At 41.7% G+C, this 22,197-nt stretch overlaps 1 long non-coding RNA gene across 1 annotated transcript in view; it reads right to left on the bottom strand.

The window, feature by feature from the left end:
* Window positions 1-20,375, bottom strand: part of LOC308185621 — a 222,785-nt gene extending 202,410 nt beyond the window's left edge. Inside the window, exons 1-3 of the long non-coding RNA XR_013943519.1 lie at window positions 19,749-20,375; window positions 4,689-4,784; window positions 1,261-2,162 (exon numbers count right to left, since the gene is read on the bottom strand). This is a non-coding gene — a long non-coding RNA (uncharacterized lncRNA). The remainder of the gene's footprint in view (window positions 1-1,260; window positions 2,163-4,688; window positions 4,785-19,748) is intronic.
* Between the last annotated feature and the right edge of the window lie 1,822 nt (window positions 20,376-22,197).

The following is a 22,197-nucleotide window of genomic DNA, read 5'->3' as shown; positions in this document are numbered from 1 at the left end:
ACCAGTTCCACGGGAGGACTTTTTCTAATTATGAATAATTGCACCTACAGGTGCATAATGCAGCAAAATGAAAATCTATGAGCGCAGGGTTTCCCAGGCAACCTCTTATCAACTGTCTGTTTCTAGGTGATACCGTTCGCTACCCTATAAAACCTTGAACAGGCTCATCCATCGCACACTAAAAGAAGGAGGGGAGGCAGAGGGAATCACCCCAACAGGAGGTTCCTTCGTTGGCATAAATGAAAGCTCTATAATTGTTTTGATTCCTAGGAATAATTTGTGAGCTATCTGCGTGCAAATACTCATTGTAAAGCAGTGCATTTAAGAAAAAAATATATATATATATTATCCTAAAGACCAGAAAATAAATGTTTAATCTCCTATAGAAAATGTATCTTACATAAAATAAAATTTAAAATAATCTGGCATCTCTGTGAAATATTTCTGGCTTATTTTGTATTTCAGTTGTGTCACTCACATTTAGTATGACTTTCACCTCCTGAGATTTCACAAAAAGAAATGCCAATCACACTACAGACATACTGCAAGTCTTTTCTCTCCATGTCAGTTGCTTTGTTCCTAGATTCTCCAAGATGAAGAGCACAGAGAGAGGCTGGGGGCTGCTCTCCCACATGCCAGCATTGCGTGGTGTTATGACAGTGGGCTTCAGTAACGACAGCTAGTGCAGGAGCTGAAAGCCTGCGTTTTGGGAGAGTATTTACGTGTCACAGGGTTGCCTGCCCATGCTGAGAAAACAAATCAAGAGCCTCCAATTACTAAACCCAAAGGCTTTCCAGGTAGCAAGAACACTGCATGCAATAAGCTTTCCCTCCTCACTGTCAAACAACTTGCAGCAGAATCTCTCCTGCGAGTTGCTTCAGCAGCCACATTTCCCCCTTGTCTTTCTCTCCAGCTCAGTTCCCTTGCTATGCCCTTTCCTTACCCTTTCCTTTTCAGTCGACTTGCCTACACACACAAAATAATAATAATAAAAATAATAAATAATAATAATAATTAATAATAATAAACTTTGGACCAGTCAGTGAAGGCAGGGAAAGGGGATGAGCTGGTAACCTCACTCACAGCACTGCAGCACAGAGACCACCAGCATATTCCAGGAGCCATAGTCTAACCCCCATCCTGCTGTACCTTCCACACCAGTCCCTCAGTTACCAAAAGGAGGAACACTGAGTTGTCTTTTCTCCCTTTCATATTCCCTTGAGACGACAATGAAAAACTACCTGATATTTTGGCACATACACGTGGAAGGAAACAGATGCTCTCTTTGCTCCGTCAGTCACCTGGCAGGGCAGAGGCTGTCATTGTGGACAAGCTGCATCCCAGATTCTTCCCTGGGGTAACTCAGATGGGAGCTGCAGGGAAACACACTGTCAGGAACCTGCAGATCACCAACAGTTAGCAAGGGGCTAAAGAAAAAGATTGAAGCTAATAAAATGGGAAGGTCAAAAGCTGACTCCTAACTTTGAATACTAAACAGACAAGCGCTGCCTGGACACGTTCAATTACACTTCCCTATTTTTGCTGCAGCTTCATTCCAAATGTAACAATTAAGTCACAAGGTTAAAACATGGAACAGAAAGAAATTAACACCTAATTTTCAGTAATAGCAATAACAGATAAACACCAAGTAAAGCAGAGCACCGTCCAATGGTAGTTTACAATAACTTAGTAAGACAGAGCATTTGAGACTGGCAAAGTAAAACACAGTAACAGTTATTAAAAATTACAATAGAAGATTGCTTTCATTTTGAGCCAGTCCCTAATGACACGATGCAATTTAGTCCAATTGTTTGGGATGGTTCTTTGTGTGGTGGGGTTTTGGGTGGGTTGTTTTTTTCTGGCTGTAAGTAAACATCAGAACACTTATACAGTTAATGGATGTTTTGCAAATAAATTAAAGCATGAGACAAAGAAAATTTATTATGCCCCATCTACAAGAGCAGGAGGGAATTACCCAGCATTATTGTATCATAAAAATCATTCTGGAACATGTAATCCACTTGGCAAGGCAGTTAACTAGCCCAGGCCCTGGTGGGTTTCTACTCCAGAGCAGCACACACGGGTAGGGAGGTGCACTCTAATGGTGTCAGTACTGCTTGTTCTGTGACAGGTTGTCTGGCCAGAAAATTTTGGAGGTAAAGCTGTAGGCACAAGAGAAAGAATGTGAGCTGGTGTGAGCTTAATCACTGCAATATCACAGGCATTACAGAGGAAAGTCAACTGTAACCAAAAAACCACTGTCTTCATGAAGTCATGAAGGTGCCAGAAGAACCCCCTAACTCTGCTCTGGTTTTATTTACATTTTTTGACAGTAGCTGTAGTCAAGCAGACAGGCTGGAGATCCCTTGGGCTGAAGTCCTTCACCGCTAGCTTCCCCAGGGTTGCTGGGTCATACAGAGGCTGGAATGAATGAAACCCAGAACTGAGGAAGTCAAAAGCAGAAATCTTTTTCTTCGTGAAAGTGGGGGGAAAAAATTAAGATGCAGCTCATGATCTTGCCAATGTCGGCCTCCTCTCGTAAAATGTTTTATTAGCTTATAAAAAAAAACTTACAAAATATTATCTCATTAGAGCTGAGTAATCTTAAATCTTCTTCAAATAGTTTTTCTGTATATACAGATGGCCATAATCCTTTAAAAGCCTTCTATTATTTACCTCAATTAGATGTGCAAAACATAATAGATGATTGAGGACTTCTAACAAGGAGAGAACAGTACACAGGAGCAGCAGTGTTGGACGTACATAGCCCTTTACCTCAGTACCACCAGTTCAAAGCTGGCCAATATCAAAGGACAAAGAGGCACTCTCATCTGACAGCAATTACATGGGCTGCATGAAATCAGTGGGGGGTTCCACCCCAGACGTGGTGAGAGTGCCCTTCTCACACCCCAAATCCAGCAGCTGCAGTGTAGCACGAGGTTTCTGCTCCCAGTGGGGAAGGAGCCTGTGCTACCCCCTCACTGAAGCCTTGATTTCGGCCCAGCTGAAGGCCATCCTATTGTAGGCAGTGAGCTGTGCTGCCTCCTGCAAGGCGGTGTGCGGGGACCACGCCTCAGCCATGCTGCTCTAACAGCCCCACATCCTCCTTGTGCTGGGGCCCCACACCTGGACGCAGCACTCCAGGTGGGGCCTCATAAGGACAGAGCAGAGGGAGACAATCACCTCCCTCCACCTGCTGGCTGTTGATACAGCCCAGGATGCAGTTTGCTGTCTGGGCTGCAAGCACACACTGCTGGCTCACGTCGAGCTTTTTGTTCACCAGAACCCCCAGGTCCTTCGCTGCAGGGCTGCTCTCACTGAGTTCTTCTCCCAGTCTGTGCTCATGTCTGGGGTTGCCCCGACCCAGGTGCAGCACCTTGCACTTGGACTGGTTAAACTGCCTTAGCTTCACATGTGCCCACCTATCTAGCTTCTCCAGGTCCCTCTGGATGGCATCCCTTCCCTCCAGCGTATTGACTGCACCACTCAGCTTAATGTCATCGGCAAACTTGCTGAGGGTGCACTGAATCCCACTGTCTGTCACTTTAGTAATGTGAACCTCCAAATTAGAAAAAGTAAATAAAACAACTGTCATGGTAATCCCTTCATTTCAGAAGCAGCAGAAAAGAAAAGAAAAGAAAAGAAAAGAAAAGAAAAGAAAAGAAAAGAAAAGAAAAGAAAAGAAAAGAAAAGAAAAGAAAAGAAAAGAAAAGAAAAGAAAAGAAAAGAAAAGAAAAGAAAAGAAAAGAAAAGAAAAGAAAAGAAAAGAAAAGAAAAGAAAAGAAAAGAAAAGAAAAGAAAAAACACTTTATGGCTGATTTCTTAATAGTAGTTTCACTCAGTATAGCCTGAAGAGACCTAAGCAAAAGCTGTTCCCATGCACAACTCTGGTACTAGAGTGCTGTTAATAGCAGTAATTAGCTGAACAACCAAAACGTCCTTTCCCTATAAAATAGGATCGGTTAAATTTTGAGAGCTCGGATTCCATTCAGAATACATCACCAACACAGTTAACAGGCTCCAGCATTTTATTATCTTTCAATAAAACCCAAAGCAGTACCAGTATTATTGAGATATACCCAGCTAGGGCATGAGAGAAGCAGAGCTGCTTTACAGAGGTTAGGAGCAGGAGCCTCCAAGTTTAAATTTTGTTGTTGTTTTTGTTAGTTTGTTTGTTTGTTTTTTCTAATGCTTCACAATAATGCAAAAAGTGTGGCATAATTAAAAATATTTAAAATTAGCTTTCCATCAAGGGTAAATAAAATGAACCCAAAATATTATCATAATTACAGCTCATCTGCATTCATTTTAGACGTAGAATCTGCAGGGTTACTAAGTGGTAGCATTAAAAAGCTGTAAAACTAAAAAGTTATTACAGAATTCAGTCACAGCGTAATTTTTGTGTATAAAAATGAATAGCATTCTCTCAACTAAAGTGTACCTTTTACGTAGAAAGCACAGCTGAATGTCTGTTATTCTGAAAATATAACAGGCTTTCCCTTAAGAGGGCATTTCAAGGTTATTAGAGTTTTCAAAAGGACTTAATATCATCAGCCTGTGGATTGAAAATGTTTACTTGAAGGGGAATGTGCTAGAAAGTGCAGTTTCATTGTTAATAAATAAAGATTTCTAGATAAATAAATAGATGAGCTAGATAGCCACAGAGCCCTGCTAAAGGCTTCACTCACCAGCAAAGCCAGGACCCTCTCTGCTGCAGGTGGTGGACCCAGATGAGTTGGGACAAAAGTTTCCACCTCTCCTGTTTGGTGCAAGCCTGTGCTTGGCTGTAAAATGAGAGCATGGAAACAGAAAGTTTAATAAACACAGGCATCTCTGTGTGAGTGCTAGGGTCACCCCGCAGCATCCCACCAATGCTAGTTTATACAAGTGCTCTGGCAGTTTCTCAAGATTTCAGTATCATGGTGATGGGAGGTTTTTTACTCCCTCACAGCAACCCTGCCTTCCAGATACGGTCATTAGCGGCTTCTTGGTTTTCTCCACTCAGAAACCTGCTTTTAACAGCATGGTGTGATATGATACAAGCAACAAAGAAAAGCCTCTTTTCAGCTGGGGCAGTAAGAGCTCCTGAGCTGCTCATAGGGTGCATGTTTCCTGCTGTGAAAAAGCAAACTAAAATGGTGTGGTTTCATTTTTTTGCCTTGGAGTCACCTCCATCTGAGGAGGCACCACCAGTACCCACAGTGATGGTGACACAGTGATGCTGAAGCAGCCAGGACATTTAGAAGGGTCCACCATGGAACTTAAAAGTTCATCAGATGACAAATTGAAGTCATTGTCATCTCTCAGTTTTTTGATTGCTGCCAATTTGTAAGCAAGAAGTTCCTCTCAAAAGCTGGTCTACAGCAGAGAAGGTTAACAAACCCTCACAGGACAGATACAGCTTACACAGCAAGACTGCTTGTGCTGACACAGCTTATTACTACTGCCACAAATGAAATAACCCGTATTGACTTGTTTGTCAAAATGAGTTGCATTTGCAGTAGGTATTTGCTCTACTAGTAAGAAAATGCTGATCATTTTAGTTTTTACCCCACAGCTAGACTTGAAAACATTCCTTGCTTTGACCTGTGCCAGTGCCTTTCCCTCTCCCTTCTTAATTGTCTGCATTCTTAAGGTTGGTGGGCAGCCATACTTCTGTATGCAGTCCTTAACCATTCTATGCTTACTGCCCTTATTGGTGCCTTCTTAGGAAGTATTTTTAGGGGCAGTGGTGAGGAAGGAGTGATTTTTTATTTTTATTTAATGATACACCCAGAAATCAAATTTGGATTGTAATTCTCCAGAAAAAGCTCCACGTGAAATACATTGGTAGTAACATTTGGCACAGGCACAATTCCCAAAAGACATGTAGGATCTTCTAGACAGGTTGCTGTGGAGCACGGGGAATATTTCTTTCCCCCCTGCCTGCCTAGTCCAAAATCTTGTCTTCATAGATTAAAGTCTCCGATCACTCACAAGATCAAGGATGACTACCCAGAAACTTCTCATATTATTTCATTGCTTCCAGTATTTTTCTGCTCCCTCTCAATCTATGTTAAGGAGATTGCGAAGACAAATAACTTTGCAGATATAGGAATAGCAACCACCCTAAGGAAAATTGTATTTACTGAAGAAAGAGAATCAGAGTACAGAGAAATACATATGCAAAGCATTTGATACTATCCTGCTTAACATTCTTGTCTCTAAATTGGAGAGACGAGGATTTGATGGATAGACCACTCGGTGGGTAAGGAATTGGTTGGGTGACCACACTCAGAGAGTTGCTGTCAATAGCTCAATATCCAAGTGGAGATCAGTCGCAAGTGGTATTCCTCAGGGTTCAGTACTGGGACCAGTGCTGTTTAACATTTTTGTCGGTAACATGGACAGTGCACGCACCCTCAGCACGTTTGCCGATGACACCGAGCTGAGTGGTGCAGTCAACATGCTGAAGGGAAGGGATGTCATCCAGAGGGACCTGGACAGGCTGAGAGGTGGGCCTGTGCAAACCTCATGAAGTTCAACAAGACCAGGTTGAACCTACGCCAGGGCAATCCTAAGCACCAATACAGGCTGGACAGAGAATGCACTGAGATCAGCCCTGAGGAGAAGGACCCAGGGGTGTTGGTGGATGAGAAGCTCGACATGAGCCAGAAATATGAGTTTGCAGCCCAGAAAGCCAACCGTATCCTGGGCTGTACCAAAAGCAGCATGGCCAGCAGGGCGAGGGAGGTGATTCTCCCCCTCTGCTCTGCTATTGTGAGACCCCACCTGGAGCACTAGGGACCTATTAGAACAAGTCCAGAGGAGGGCCATGAGGATGATCAGAGGGCTGTAGCATCTCTCCTATAAGAAAGCTGGGGATGTTCAGCCTGGAGAAGAGAAGGCTCCAGGGAGACCTTGTAGCAGCCTTCCAGTACCTAAAGGGGGCCTACAGGAAAGATGGGGAGGGACTCGTCAGGGAGTGTGGTGCTAGGACAAGGGGAAGTGGCTTTAAACTAAACAAGGGCAGGTTTAGATTAGATGTTAGGAGGAAATTCTTCACTCAGAGGGTGGTGAGGCACTGGCACAGGCTGCCCAGAGAAGCTGTGGATGCCCCATCCCTGGAAGTGTTCAAAGCCAGGCTGGATGGGGTTTGAGCAGCCTGGTCTAGCGAGAGATCTCCCTGCACCTGGCAGGGAGGTTTGAAAAAGATGGTCTTTAAGATCCCTTCCAACCCAAACCATTCTGTGATTCTATGCCAAAGGGAAAATCAGAACTAATTCACTTATTTTAACACACAGGTGTTCTGCATTCCCTTGGAGGTTTCACAACATAAGCTGCAAGCAGCAACTGCCAGAGAGAAAAAGATTAACCATGTCTTCTCAGCTTTTTAAATACAAAGACCAAGACCAAGATTTGTGTTATACTTTGGAAATGCAAAATTTGGAAATGCAAATTCTGCCTGTCTGATCAACTAGAAATGTAGTAATTCTAGACAAAACTGACAGATTTTAACAACTGCTTGAAAATTAAGCTTCATAAACACTATGAAGAGATGGTTCTTCTGAAAGTTCCAACCCCACACAGTTACCTGTTAAATAAAAAAAATTTTAAGGGTATATATTCTGTTATTTAAGGGTGAAGACTTCTTGTTTTTTAAGAATATTTTTTTACCTCCTTATAGATAGAGGAAGCATAAGACAGGGCAAATACAATTACCAAAACAGAAACTTAGAATAAACATAGGTCAGTTCAGTGCTTTCTTTACTCCCTTCTGTAAACTGCCTCCAACCAGATTTTTAAACATTAGCTTTGAAAATGCTGATGTTTATTATATTTAACATTAAAATATCAGAAGTCACCAACCTTCCCAAGGTCTTCACTGCCTGATGTTGGAAGATGTAATTATTCACATACATGCTCTTCTGACCCCCAGTTAAGTAAGATCCACAAGGAATCATTCATTAACTGAATGAAATCAACCAGCAAGAGTTTTTTTACAAACATTCTGTTTCTTGTAATGATGTAAACAAAAAGCTACAACAATTAAAGAATATTCTTTTCTATGTTCTGTGTTATAGATTTTTCATCCTCTATTTATGAAGCTGTAGTTCCTACGTTTTAAGCCTTTCTTGACAGAACATCGCCACCTTGTGACTGTGGATTCTTATGGGAGCTTCCAGAAACCAGATTAGAGGACCTTGTCACGGGAAGGCTGATAGGCAGGAAAAAAGCAAATGAGGAGGAAAGACTCTTTTTGTTATTTTCATTGGAACAGTTACCTAAGTAATTTGAAATGCAAGAAGATATTTACAAGTTGATTAAATAATTAACAATTAAGTAATAGTATTTACCATCTCAGATAAGAGAAGCCAAGCTTTTAGCTCACACTGTATCAGATCAGTTTAGTTCAGTAATATCAGACATAATTTGAATTCGATTAAAATGTAAAAGATTAAGAAGGAAGAAATTCAGATAATGTCAGGAAAACCTTCCAAGCAGTGAGATCTACTCACTGGAGATACAGACTCTTGATTCCTCATGGCATTTTAAGTCTAGGCTATACATAAGCCTACATTGCAGAGTTCCAGCCCACAGTTACCAGATGAAAGGAACTCTGTCTAGTCCAACAGATACTTTCTTTCTCAGACTTTTTTTTTTTTGGCTCCAAGATATCTAATAGTCAAGACAGAGATCTCATTTCTAGGTAACACAGTATCACAGTATCACAGATTTCTAGGTTGGAAGAGACCTCAAGATCATCGAGTCCAACCTCCGACCTAACACTAAGTACTCCACTAAACCATATCCCTAAGCTCTACATCTAAACGTCTTTTAAAGACCTCCAGGGATGGCGACTCAACCACCTCCCTGGGCAGCCCATTCCAATGCCTAACAACCCTTTCAGTAAAGAAATTCTTCCTAACATCCAACCTAAAACTCCCCTGGCACAACTTTAGCCCATTCCCCCTCGTCCTGTCACCAGGCACGTGGGAGAACAGACCAACCCCCACCTCGCTACAGCCTCCTTTAAGGTAACTGTAGAGAGCGATAAGGTCGCCCCTGAGCCTCCTCTTCTCCAGGCTGAACAAGCCCAGCTCCCTCAGCCGCTCCTCGTAAGACTTGTTCTCCAGACACCTCACCAGCTTGGTCGCCCTTCTCTGGACTCGCTCGAGCACCTCCATGTCCTTCTTGTAGCGAGGGGCCCAAAACTGAACACAGTACTCAAGGTGCGGCCTCACCAGAGCCGAGTACAGGGGCACAATCACTTCCCTAGACCTGCTGGCCACACTGCTTCTTATACAGGCCAGGATGCTGTTGGCCTTCTTGGCCACCTGAGCACACTGCTGACTCGTATTCAGCCGGCTATCAACCAGCTCCTTCTCTGCCAGGCAGCTTTCCAACCACTCATCTCCCAGGCTGTAGCTCTGCTTGGGGTTGTTGCGCCCCAGGTGCAGGACCCGGCACTTGGCCTTGGTGAACTTCATACAGTTGACCTCAGCCCATCGCTCCAGCCTATCCAGATCCTCCTGCAGAGCCTTCCTGCCCTCGAGCAGATCGACACACGCACTTAGCTTGGTGTCATCTGCAAACTTACTGAGGGTGCACTGGACACCCTCATCCAGATCATCAATAAAGATATTAAAGAGGACCGGCCCCAGTACCGAGCCCTGGGGGACACCACTAGTGACCAGCCTCCAACCAGATTTGACTCCATTCACCACAACTCTCTGGGCCCGGCTATCCATCCAGTTTCTAACCCAGCGAAGCGTACGCCAGTCCAAGCCCCGAGCAGCCAGTTTCTTGAGGAGAATGTTGCGGGGAACGGTGTCAAAAGCCTTACTGAGGTCAAGGTAAACCACATCCACAGCCTTTCCCTCATCCACCAAGCGCGTCACTTTGTCATAGAAGGAGATCAGGTTCGTCAAGCAGGACCTACCTTTCATAAACCCATGCTGACTGGGCCTGATCGCCTGCTTGCCCTGCAAGTGCCGCGTGATGACCCTCAAGATAATCTGCTCCATGAGCTTTCCTGGCACTGAGGTCAAACTGACAGGCCTATAGTTCCCCAGGTCTGCCCTCCGGCCCTTCTTATAGATGGGCGTCACATTGGCTAGCCGCCAGTCAACTGGGACCTCCCCCGATAGCCAGGACTGCCGATAAATGATGGAAAGCAGCTCAGCCAGCTCCTCCGCCAGTTCTTTCAGTACCCTCGGGTGCATCCCATCTGGCCCCATCGACTTGCGCACATCCAAGCTCTGTAGCAGGTCACCAACCATTTCCTCATGGATAGTGAAGGCCACATCCTGCTCCCCATCCCCTTCCACCACCTCAGGGCACTGGGTATCCAGAGAACAACCGGTATTGCCGCTAAAGACTGAGGCAAAGGCAGCATTAAGCACCTCAGCCTTTTCCTCATCCTTAGTAACTAGGTTTCCCCTCGCATCCAGTAAAGGATGGAGATTCTCCTTAGTCCTCCGTTTCGCGTTGATATATTTGTAAAAGGATTTTTTGTTGTCTTTAATGGCAGTAGCCAGATTGAGCTCCAGATGAGCTTTGGCCTTTCTAATTTTCTCCCTGCACAGCCTCGCTACATCCTTGTAGTCCTCCTCAGTGGCCCGCCCTTTTTTCCAAAGATTATAAACCCTCTTTTTTTCTGTTAAGCACAAGCCGCAACTCTCTGTTGAGCCAGGCCGGTCTTCTTCCACGCAGGCTCGTCTTTGGGCACGTGGGGACAGACCGCTCCTGTGCCATCACAATTTCCTTCTTGAGGAGTGCCCAGCCTTCCTGGACTCCTCTGCCCTTCAGAACCGCCTTCCAAGGGATTCGGCCAACCAGCGTCCTGAGCAGCTCAAAGTCAGCCCTCCGGAAGTCCAATACAGCAGTTTTACTGGTCCCCTTACTGGCCTCGCCAAGAATAGAGAACTCTACCATTTCGTGGTCACTCTGCCCAAGACAGCTTCCAACCACCACATCTCCCACCAGTCCTTCTCTGTTTGTGAAGAGAAGGTCTAGCGGGGCACCTCCCCTGGAAGGTTCACTGACCAGCTGCGTCAGGAAGCTATCTCCCACGCTCTCCAGAAACCTCCTAGACTGCTTTCTCTGTGCCGTGTTGTGTTTCCAGGATATGTCTGGGAAGTTGAAGTCCCCCACGAGGACAAGCGCCGATGATTTTGCAACTTCTGTCAGTTGCCTATAAAACTCCTCATCCGTCTCCTCATCCTGGTTCGGCGGTCTATAACAGACCCCGACCAGGATGCTAGCCTTGCCGGCCTTCCCGCGGATCCTAACCCACAGGGATTCAACCTTATCATTCCCAGCCTGGAGTTCCACAACATCAAAAGATTCTCTAATGTAGAGAGTAGGTAAGGTCCCCACAGTAGACCACACACTATTGCAACTATTATTGACGTGTTTCTTTCTTCAAGACCATACTACCACTCCAGCTGCACTCTGTTCACTGACTTCAAAGTAATTTTATGAGACGGGAATCCAAAATAACGACTAACTCAATACAATCTTTTTTTTTTCCCTAAATTCTCCAAAATTAAGTATCACTACTATCTCGTGCTGAATGTAAGCACAAGAAAACACACATGGTAAAAACATGTAAAATCATGTTGTTCCCAACATCAAATGGAAAAAGGGGACATGCCTGGAGTTTTCAGGTTGACCAGAGAGTGAACACAGCTGCACCCAACACTGAGCAGTCTTGCAGGTCTCTGGGAAAAGCAAGGAAGTATCCATGCCACCACATTACCTCTCGGTCAGTTGAGCATGGGAATAATGACCTTTACAGCAGCAGCAATTTTAGGGAAGTTTTAGGGGAGCATATTGGTAAAGTGTTTTCCCTTTTAAAATGCTTGCTAAGGCATTTTCTCCCTGGTTCTTTCATTGCTCGGTACATTGGAAGGACCATATTTATGCTTTTCCTGCCAGTAAAGTGCAGTTCCTGGCCCTGTTCCGAAGCTTCATGAAAGCTTTTTCTCAGAGCTGCCAAGGGGAATCCTTTCAGGGGTATTGCACGTACATCACTGTGATTAAAAATAGCAGCAGCAGAAGTTATCAAGAGACTAAGCAGGGTAAGAAATAAAGGTGCCATTTGGAGGCTCTACGGAGAAAGTTGCATTGAAAATCGTGCATACAGGCCCATTGAACCAACACCTGTTTTGCTATAGATATCAGTTAAAACAGTGTCAAATCTAAGTTATGATATCCAGTCTTATTTTCATCTTTCTTAATTTATTAAAGAAGAGATTAATTCAAAACTGAGCCTCTTTTTTGTTGCTTCCAGGAATACAGTCTTCACTGTTAATTAGTCTCAGACCAGTAACTCACCTTTGTATACTTTGAATTATGTCACTGACAACCTGTATTAGCAATGATCAACAGAAGTAAAATTTACTCTTCTTATACTGTGTTTTTTTTAGAGCAAGCTGGCAAGACAAAACAGCATGCATCATTAATCATTAAAAATAATCTTGATACTACTGAGTGGCACTTGGTTCTAAACCTACATATAAAGATACTGCTAATAGAAAAGATTTTTCCCTAATGCTAATCATTGGAAATTGTAGAGTTTGTCCAGTGACCAGCTACAGACTCATTTCATTTTAAAGGTAGGATTAGGTGTTACAGTCTTCTCCTGTGATCATGCTGTATATTTCAGCAGTTCAGCAAAATATGGGCCTTGTTCACTAAACCAAACTGCCCAGTGATGTTCTAATTCACTTAGTACAGCAAATTATTTCATTGACTTCCCTTGCACTGAGCATTAGCTTTAAAGTCATATTTACAAAATTAATGAGCATAAATGAATCTAAATGTCATGTCTTCTCTGAAAGAAATCCCATTCAATGGCCTAATTAATTTGAAATTAGCTTCTGTTGTTTATTATTTTTGTTTACCTTCAAAATTTTTCCAGTTTCTCTTGTGCAACAGAAATGTAGGTCTTTTTCTCATATATTTAAAGACTGATACTTTTCTAAGTTCTACAGGAAATGACTTTAGGCTGAATGAAGCAGAAAAAAAAAGCATTTTTTCCCCCAGCCTTAAAAAATAAAATAAAATAAATAAATAACACTCCTAAGTTCTCCATGATTTTTAGAAAATGCTTCATGTGACAGAAGTTGATAGAAAGCTATTACTCCATTGGCACAAATATTTCAAAACCCAATACACATTATCTTGAAACACATAGGATTTTGTGCCTGGAGTAGCATATACCTGGATATTTTGTGCATTAAAAATAAATCAGCTATTAAACCTCCATTTTATCTATATGCTGGATCTCTAAACATATCACAAATCTCATTATGTTGTTAGAGACAATGTCATCCTGCACGTCTAGCAGCATCTGGGAATGTGCAAGAAAGCAAGCACAAAGTCCTTAAGTCTCTTTCGTTTGATTACAGGCTAACAGACAGATACTCAGGTTAGTCACTCCAGGGACCCTGGTAACATTCATCCTCCCTCTTTACAAATGGCAGCAGAGCCCAGGAGCAGAACAGCCATAACCAAGCTTCATAAAGAAATTCAACCAGCTATGCACTTCGGAGTTGTTACTGAAGAACAGACACCATGGAAGGGGGACAAACCCTGCTTCTGGACAAAAGCACAGGGCATTATTCACTTCAGAGTTTAAAAAGTCCCCACACGGTGTCAAACCAAAAGGAATTTCTTCATGAGGCAGGTCTTCATCTCAGTGTCCTTTAAGCAGTCCTTAAGAAAAACAGTGCAGTATCTACCTAGTCTGGAGACACATAACAGCAGAAATGCTATTAATTTTAAGCATGCTGCATTCCAGGTTGTTTCTAGCAGATCTGTTGAGTTCTTGCTGAACATCTTGTCACACACAGGTTAAAGTCTAGTGGCAAGAGACTCAAGTTGCAAACTAACATTACTATTACATCAGACTGTAGGTCAGAACATTGGTAACATCACAGCTGTCTGTGCTAGCATTGTATTTTAAAGTGCATGTTCTATGAGGAGTTTGCAATGAGAAGAGAAATCCAAGCTATATGAGATTAAATAGGACGTGTGAATTAAGAACTGAGCACAACTACACACACTGGGTTATAACTTAGCAGTTTCAGCTCCTAGTTCAGGTGTTTCCACAGAAAAATGAATAAATATAGCACAAATTAATCCCAGATGAAGTCAATCCATTATGGTTTCCTGATCACAATACCATCAGCAACATTCACTATTGCACTTCTTTACAATAGCCCATTACACTGTGGCTTCATATCACTTCAATGGTACAAACTGAGTTCTTGTCCAGTTCTATCCCATGTCTATGACCAATGTAAATTATGAAATAATGATTATTGCTTTATACCTATAAAGCCTCAAAATTGTTACCTGGCCTGGGGATGTTGGGTCTTGCGTGTTGATAAACATGGAGTGTGAGTACAGGAAAACAGGGAAAACTAGAAACTGAATTTGGATTAAACAATTGATGTTTTATAGGGTAAGAGAAAGGAAGAAGAAAAGTTTCAGATAGAATCAACCCAAAATATCCTTCAATCCAAAATACAATGATTTCTCTACAGTATCCTTAACCTTCGTGACTCTTCTCTGGGATCAACTTCCAAACAAGGCTACCATTTGCAACTAAAGGAATAAAGCTTCAGTTTTCAAAGGATTTCCAAAATTTCTGACTCAAAAACTTCACTTAATACAACCTGACTTTGCAATACTTGTACTTGCTTCAAAACTATTGGGTTTACTCTTAGACATTAACATTTTACATACTTATATTCAAAACAAAACCTTAAAATAAATGTAGCAATTTATTAATAATGATTTAGTAGTTTTAATACATACTTAGATGATTCAGCAGCAGCCACTTTATGGTATTCTTAAATATCAGTAACCTATAAATCAGGGGAACAGTGAAGTGACAGAGGCTGGGAACAGGTCGTGTGCTATGCAGAGCAGCCGGCAGCAACCACATCCCCTTTTCCCTCTGCAAACCTGGTTCAGAGCTGCCTGAGCAATTACTGTGTCTGTAGAGTGTGCCCTGCAGAAGCACAGATCTGCCTCCCACTGTGCCTTGTGCTGCCCAACACCTAGCACAGGATGAAGGGGCATATTTTGTTATCTCTTGCCTAGAACTTAAAAAAAAAAATACTGAAAATTGACTCTAGTTTCCAAACCACAGTCCTGAAGAAAAGATGCTATTACTGGCATTGAGAGGAAACCCGACTACAGAGAATGCCTGGCGGTCTCTAACAGCACGGTAAGCCTCCAGGTCCCAGGTAGGCTTATGCACATCTTCTGTGCTAGGTCAGATTTAATGCGCTACGTTGTGCAGGAGGTCAAACTACACAATTTAATGGCCATTTCTGTCTTTAAAGATTGCATAAAGTCTGGGAATGTCCTGAGCAGAACACACTGGCAGTCTCCAATCAGAAAGAGCAGAGAAGAACCAAGAGTTATTTGAGTCTCAACTGAAATCCAGAGAAAGGAAGAGGGTCAGGCAGAGGTAATAGTGGATGACTGCCTCTCCTTTCCCTACCTCAACATTTATTATTTTTTAATTGCTTTAAAAGCTCTGCCTCCTCACCTTCCTCAAGATGTGCATGACCAGGAATTATTTATTTGCCTTTTGAAGTCTTTGGATTATGGTAAGAGCATGCAATACCTGTCACAGGCAGAACAAATTAAGCAGAAGCTAGAAGCAGCCCTCAGCACATTCCCAAACGCAGAGTTTTGGCACGGCAACAGAATCTCTGGCAATGAAAAAGTCACTTCTTTGCAAACAGAAAAAGCAATGCACAAGATTTATACCCAAACATTCAAATAAAGTATGTGGAAAGCACAAAATAATCCTGGCAAACCACAGACAGTACCTAGCTAGTTGGACTGACTTCTAGAAGTCAGTCACCAGTTGTATCTTAGCATATATTTTCTTCCCCTAGCACAAGCCCAGGGAACATGGAAAGTCCACCAGATATTCTCTAAGCTTTCACCACTCCTCTCTAGGAAGGTCTATTTGTTTCTCCTGCTGTGATGGCCTTCCTCCCACCTTACACTGTAGTAAGGTCTAGAATCAGCACCAGGGGAGACAGCATTTTAATTTTTTCCACTGGTTTTGGCACCTCCAGAGGTGATGCCTCAGCCAGAATGGCCACTGCCTCTGTATGTTACTAATTACCTGCCATTCAGACAACCAGGATTCCCCTTCTGGGCATGGAAGAGGCCCAGCTCCAGCAGGGCTCACAGGCAACCATTTTAATGAACACAGCAAAGCAGAAAGCACTGTGAAACCCCCCACCTCTCCAGCAAACACAAAGCAGACCTGCACTTTTCTGGTCCCCTTAAACAAGGCATAGGTGGGTGCCAGGAGCCCCACAGACCACTGAGACAATGTTCAGGACACTGCAGAACTCCTCGCTGCAGAGCTGCCTCAGGATGGATCAATACAAAAGCTTTTATCTATTGTTGCATTACACAGTGCTTCATACAGCCTCCACTCTGACAGCATTAAGACAAAAAAAAAAAAAAGCTGGATGTTGTTAAAGAAAGATACCACTCCACAAAATCTGCAGTTTATGCCAGGCGCAGAGTACATTGAGCAATGGGAACACTTAGTGGCTTAACGCTTGGTATAGCTTTTCTCTCCCTTCAGCACATCAGCCAATTTCAGACCTAGGAAGAAAAAAGCACACTCCAACTCCTAAAAAAAAAGATAAAAAATCTCCATGGCACAGGGGTCCTTCAAGGCAGTGCTCTTCCTAATGCTGTGTTAATGTTTCTTCCCATGCACACAGAAGGAAACAGTTGCAGCCCGAGGCAACACGACTAGCACCTTAATTTTTCACAGCCAACTATATATCCAGATAAGCTCTGTGTCCTGGTTTACAGTGAACACAGCTCATGTTTATAAGATGGCCACCAATGGTACCTTCTAATTTCAACACTACTGCTGACACATTTCAGTAAAATTGTGATGAAAAGAGTTACCACGCTCAAGCTCCACTTAAGGGGGAAGATCCTCCTCAGTACATTCCTAAAGTCAGATCCAGACAAAATTCCAAGTTATCTAATATACAGAAGTGATGGAGACAAATCCCATATTAATACAAATAGTACTAACAGCACAGCCCGTTTCAGAGTAAATGCCAAAAAAAATCATGCAATAAACTTCTGTTTCTTTCTCATCCCAATCCAAGGAACAAGAAAGGTCCTGAAAAGCTAGTCAGAAAGATGTCCACTGCCTCCTCTCCATCCCACTATGTTCTGATGTCTTTTCCCTTCCCTACACATTTTTTTTCTGTAGCTGCAACGAAAAACTTAACTACTGTCTATCATGGAATACTGTCCATACAAGGAAACCTTGCAAAGACATCTATGCCCAAAGTCCTTTCTGGGCTTCTAAAACACAGTTCACGAGAACATTGTGTTTAGAAAACAAAATTGGCAATAATTCCACAAAATGTACACCAGCAGGTGTCCTCTATTGCTCCCATTAAATAACACTCAAAACAACAGAGAGGTTATAAGTGGTGCTGACAAGATTACAGTGGAGAACCCATATTTGTACCCCAAGCTCAAAAATAGTTCATGTTGAAAGTCGCAGAAAATGGTGATTTGTTGCTAGATGATTTGTTGCTATTTTTTTCAGCAAATTCATCACAGTGTACTCTCACTTGTGCTAAAAAATAATAAAAAATGATGTAGTTACTACTTACTGCAAAATTTGGGTGAAGAACAGTAGGTCAGGTACCAAACATAGCTCGTTTGTTTTATTTTTCCTGCTGACATTTTGTATGCAACCATTTAAAACTTCTTTATTTTGTCTTAGCCAGCTAAGTTTGAGTTCTCTGCTAAGTAAATGTGTTCTTTTTCTCTTCTTGATCTGGGGACTCTCCTGTTTGTTTCTCATTCCCTGCGTAAAAACATTTGTCATAAAATAGGCAGAACGTTGAGAGAGCCAGTTTTCTTACGGCTTATTTCAAGAGAGAAGTGTTGCAGTGCTGTAGAAAAAAACAGCCTTTGACTTTCAAAGAACTTGCTGCCTGAAATGAGCAGTAAATTAGAGCAGAACCTGCAGGGCAGATTCCTTATTGGTGCAGATTGCTTTTGGAAAGGATTAAGCTTTGACTGGCAGAGAAGTAGCAACACGCCAAGAATTTGATTGTTGTCCAAGTACAGCCAGGGTTCTTGTAGGCTATCTACACCATTATTATATAAATTAGAGTGCTAAAGTAGTGATAAATCTATCCCAAGGAATAAAACAGGACACACGGATGGATTTCAAACAGCACTACTTGATGTAAATTAGTGTTTAATTCTGGATTCAAGATTGAAACACTTATACACTTCTTTGTCTACTTTAAAAAAAAATACTTTTTCTTTACTTTGTAAAGCTGACTATTCTTTTAAAACTTTAACTATCTTTTTCCTCACCTACTTTCAGATCCAGTGAGCCACTTATATTTCTGGTAGCCTTTTTAGTGACTGCACCAGGTCCTGCAGTAGACAATTTTAGGTCTTACCTAACTTTGTAATGACGCAGCACCAAAGTATAAGTCCCAGAAGTATCCAGTGATATTGGTCTGGAGCCTTTAGAGTTGCACATTTTACTTTTTTGTTGTTGTTCTTTTTGTAATGTTACTAATAATAATGCCATGCAAAGTCTCAAGCAAATACAAAGCTATAGAACTTACTCAGCTCTGTGAGTGAGAGAAAATGCTTCCCAAGTTTACAACCCAAGTAGAGTACAAAAGTGCTCTAGACAAATTCCCTCAGACAAAGAAATAGCCCACAGCAGGGCTCAAAGAGTTATGCAGAAGCCTGCTGATGTCTGCACTTCAGCTGGGCAAGGAGTCAGATTTTCCATGTGCTGTGTGACCAAGAGCTGATCTAGGTCAAATAAACAAATGTTAAACTGCTTTTATACACAGCATTGCAGTAAGAAGCACTTTACAAGCATTGTCTAGAAAACTCCCAACAAGCAAGGCAGATAAATACCTCTCTAGACAGCTGGGAAGTTATAAGCAAGTTAAACAAGATCGTGGAGAGGAGCTGCACCAGGGCTGGGACCTGGATCCTGAACCCTGTCCTGAGCTGTTCTTTTGGCTTAAGAAACCATACTGTTGTCAGGTGTTTCTTGCATGTAAGCTGTGTTCCACAGCAGTAATGTTTACAAAAGGACAGTATTATTTAATGGCTTTAGCACATCCTTATTGCACTCACCTCTTACCATCTGTTTTCCACAACTAAGAAAAAATACTTAAAAACATAACTTTTAAGACATGTCTTTTAATATCTACCTACAAAAGTATTTCTTGTCGTCCTTCCCTTTAGGGAAGTGAAAACTCACGGATGAGTATATAGATAAAGCAACAACCTTATAAGTAATATAAGCAGATATGAAGCAACAAGTTACTGCGTAAATTCCTTGCCATAACTCACTGCTTTTCCTGGGGAGAGGCTATTTCATTTGCATGTGCTGATAAATCTAGGTTTTGTTTTAAAATAAAATTCCCGGCAGACGAGAGATGATATGCAAGCCAACTGCACCACCTAGCTTCACCCTGAAGGATGTCCATAGCCCTATTTTTCATGACATTGGTGTTTATATTCCTTCAAAGTGAATGCCTCTTCCAGTATAACCGCTACCCGTCCAGTATCTAACCACCAATTTTACAAACAATTTTTTATCTGTGACATTTTCAAAGTTTAAGAAACCACTCCTGTAAAAAAAAAAAATGCAGTGTTGGTGTTCATAGGAGAGTAAGAGATATGTTATTTACCCTTGCATTCTTTTATCTTACACAGACTGATGTGACCTTTCAGACGGAGGTTGTTTCCTTTAATTCTCATCTCCACGTTTACCAGAGCCTCACAACATCTGTTGTTGGTTTGAATCACTAAGGAGTGAAGGAAGCACCATAAATTAAAACAAACAGAACATGTGAGCTCCACCACTTGTTACTCGTTCTGTGCCTGCAAAGTTCAAGGCTCCCTTGATCCCAGTTCCAGCAATATTTTATTTTCTAAGAGTATTAAAACAGGGTGCCCAAGTTTAAAATAAAAGCTGATACCTTCCCACTAAATATCAATCCCAATAAAAGCATGTTTTTCACAGTTTTTCAGCTTGAAAATTGGGAAAAGAAAAAAAAAATAGCCTCCATGTATCTCCTTTGCGTAAATGAATCATGACCCAAGTCTTTAATTCCTTTCTGAACTTATCCTTCTTCAATGCTCTAAAAAGCAAAGGAAGCAGAAAAAAGTAGCCAAGCTATGGCTCAACATCAGACTAAAGAGCAATATAGATATGGCTACAGTGCTCTCATGTCCACCCGGGCCGTGGTCCACCATAGAATACTTGCACAGTGCCTCTGCAGACATAAGACAAAGAAATTCACATGAAAAAAATCTGTTTGCCATATATACATTAGTTTAACCAGCTCAGTCCAACTTATGCAGGTAACAAGGAGAATAAGTTAGAGCACCAGTCCGTGAGTCTCTTGGAAGCTTCCCAGCTTGTTTGTAAGACTTTACAAAGCGTTCTGTGCCCCTTCTGTTTTTCTCTTGTCAAGTGCTTTAGGCCCATCCTAGAACAAAAGAAAGGAGTATCCCTCTTTCATATGAAGGCTGTGGATAGCACACAGTAATTCACTTACACCTCAACTAATATAGTATTAGGGCATATTTAAAACACAGCAGTGTCTAAACTGATGAAAGCAGCAGCTACTGAAATAACTTTGAAGTCCACTTCAAAAAGAAATTTGATCTTGATGTTTAACTCCCTGTCCTACTAAAAGTAATTCTGGAACTCAATTTCTGCTGATTTGTTTGAGTTATATCCCTGAATCAAATCTGAGACACGTAGTTACTCACTTCTTAAAATGGAAATTCAGAAAAAAATTTCAGAGTAAATTTGCAGTTCAGCCTTGGTGCAGCATTATATGATCTACCAGTGAGGCTTATGATAAGGGAAGTTTGCTGTTTTGTTGTTGGGGTTTGGTTTGGTCTTTTACATGTGAAAGTGGTAATGATTATAAAGCAGACTACACAATTTCTCTTGAAAAGGCAATTCATTAATATGATGAAAGGTCACATCATCAAGAGGTTTTTGTACAACTGAAGCCAAGCAGTTACATTTACCCAAACTCCACTAAATCTAGTGATAAACATTAACTGATGTTCATGCTTGTGAAATTTAACCAAGTATACAAAAGTCTCTGATTATGCACCAACTATTTTACAGGCATGTGCTAACCCTGGCAATAAAAAAAAAAAAAAAAAAAAAAAGCACACATTTTGCTGTCCGCTCCAGCAGAATCATCTCTTTTTTTTTTTTTTTTTAAGATTATTTAAATAATGTGGTACACAGAGACAGTGTCAAAGTGCCACATTGATATTCGTCTTTGGCATGAGCAAACTGGTTCATGAATATCACACTAAATCTCAGTTTGCATCTCACTGGGGACTGAATTGATTGCCTGAGAAGATAGATCTCCAGTTGGAAGACTTCAAATGGTTTACCTGCTGCACATTTCTTCATGCCTATAAATAAGAAGGCTCAGGAAAGCTAGAGATTTTCAGACAGCTTCTTCTGTAAAATTTTTAAGAATTTATGTGAAGCCACTACCTCTTCCTAAATAGCTTAGTTAGAATCAGCAAAGTGCATCAAAACCTGCTGCAGCAGGCAGCATTGCTTCTGCAAAGAAAGAACAAAGTGAAAGAAAACTGTTTAAAAAGTAAGGTTTGTGCTCATATTTTGACAGTTATGAAGAGGACACACTGTAAGCTAAAATGTCGCAGAAATTACGTACCCTTTTCCACACACCATGCTTTTAAAAACATTATCAAGATGTTTCACAGGAACTGAAGATATTAGATGTATTTTATGTGTCATACAATTTTACTCTCAGTTTCTACCCATGTCTAGAACATCCTCATATAGAAGCAATTTTGACAATTGTGTTTTGTTCCTTAATCTTATTTGATTTCTGTTAGGTTTCACCAGATATTCTCTACAGATATAACAAAGTGTTACATACTTTAAGAGCCCTGGGCTACAACCTTTGCTCATACACCAACAGCACCAAATGCAATATGCGCACTCACGTGGGGAGAGTCACAAGATCAGGCTGTGAACCTCAAAGCTACACATTATACAGCAAGAGGCAAAAAATAATAATTACTATTATTACTGAAGTGGCTGCTTTGGAACAATCACTACAGCTCCATATG

This window comes from Anser brachyrhynchus (genome assembly GCF_964034855.1).
Source record: "Anser brachyrhynchus genome assembly, chromosome: Z".
NCBI classification, from domain to species: Eukaryota; Metazoa; Chordata; class Aves; order Anseriformes; family Anatidae; genus Anser; species Anser brachyrhynchus.
Note: the sequence above shows the minus strand (reverse complement) of the source record. Positions and strands in the feature narration are given on the sequence as shown.